Source organism: Arachis ipaensis, chromosome B6 (genome assembly GCF_059453495.1).
Source record: "Arachis ipaensis isolate K30076 ecotype BB chromosome B6, ASM5945349v1, whole genome shotgun sequence".
In the NCBI taxonomy this organism is placed as follows: Eukaryota; Viridiplantae; Streptophyta; class Magnoliopsida; order Fabales; family Fabaceae; genus Arachis; species Arachis ipaensis.
The window spans coordinates 51,848,177-51,849,759 of record NC_142441.1 but is presented as its reverse complement, the minus strand read 5'-3'; the positions used below and the strand labels follow the sequence as shown (position 1 = coordinate 51,849,759).

The window sequence follows — 1,583 nt, the reverse complement described above, 5'->3', positions numbered from 1 at the left end:
AATAACATAATCAATTAATGTTTTGATTCAAAAATTTGAAGTTTGTTACTTGCTTGTTAAGAAAGATTCAAACTTTAAGTTCTAGAATCATATCTCGTGATTTCTTGTGAATCAAGTCATTAATTGTGATTTTTAAAAATCAAATCTTTTTCAAAAACTAATTTCTATCATATCTTTTCAAAATATCTTCTTATCTTATCTTTTTCAAAAATTTGATTTCAAAATATCTTTTCTAACTTCCTAACTTCTTATCTTTTCAAAATTTGTTTCAACTAACTAACTAACTTTTTGTTTGTTTCTTAACTTTTTCAAAACTACCTAACTAACTCTCTCTCTCTAATTTTCGAAAATATCTTCCCTCTTTTTCAAAAATTTCTTTTTAATTAACTAATTAATTTTATTTTTTATTTCAAAAATTTTCGAAAATTACTAACATTTTTCAAAAACCATTTTCGAAAATCACTAACTCTTTTTCAAAAATATTTTCGAAAATTCTCTCTCTCCCATCTTATTCTATTTATTCATTCATATCCTAACATCTCATCTCGCATCTCAACCCTCCTCACAGATGTGTTTCTTCAATTACATTACATTCTTTGTCTCCCCTCTTTTCTTCCACTCACAAAGGGATCCCTATACTGTGGTATAAAGGACCCATATTATTATTATTATTTTTGTGCGCCCTCTTCTTTGTCATATGAGCAGGAACAAGGACAAGAACATTCTTGTTGAAGCAGATCCATAACCTGAAAGGACTCTGAAAAAAAAATTGAGAGAAGCTAAATTACAACAATCCAGAGATACCCTTTCAGAAATTTTCAAACAGGAAAAGGATATGGCAGCCGAAAATAATAATAATGCAAGGAAGATGCTTGGTGACTTTACTGCACCTAATTCCAATTTACATGGAAGAAGCATCTCCATTCCTGCCATTGGAGCAAACAATTTTGAGCTGAAACCTCAATTAGTTTCTCTGATGCAGCAGAACTGCAAGTTTCATGGACTTCCATCTGAAGATTCTTTTCAGTTCTTAACTGAGTTCTTGCAGATATGTGATACTGTTAAGACTAATGGAGTAGATCCTGAAGTCTACAGGCTCATGCTTTTCCCTTTTGCTGTAAGAGACAGAGCTAGATTATGGTTGGATTCTCAACCCAAAGACAGCCTGAACTCTTGGGATAAGCTGGTCACGGCTTTCTTAGCCAAGTACTTTCCTCCTCAAAAGCTGAGCAAGCTTAGAGCTGATGTTCAAACCTTCAGACAGAAAGAAGGTGAATCTCTCTATGAAGCTTGGGAAAGATACAAATAGTTGACCAAAAAGTGTCCTTCTGACATGCTTTCAGAATGGACCATCCTGGATATATTCTATGATGGTTTATCTGAGCTATCAAAGATGTCACTGGACACTTCTGCAGGTGGATCCATTCACCTAAAGAAAACGCCTGCAGAAGCTCAAGAACTCATTGACATGGTTGCTAATAACCAGTTCATGTACACTTCTGAAAGGAATCCTGTGAATAATGGGACGCCTATGAAGAAGGGAGTTCTTGAAGTTGATACTCTGAATGCCATATTGGCTCAGA

General features: G+C 33.9%; 1 non-coding gene across 1 annotated transcript; it reads right to left on the bottom strand.

Moving 5' to 3' along the window:
- Nucleotides 1–1,231: 1,231 nt before the first annotated feature.
- On the bottom strand, nucleotides 1,232–1,339 carry LOC148555559 (small nucleolar RNA R71). Its single transcript, XR_015887914.1, has one exon. It is a non-coding gene; the product is annotated as a small nucleolar RNA R71 (small nucleolar RNA).
- Nucleotides 1,340–1,583: the final 244 nt, after the last annotated feature.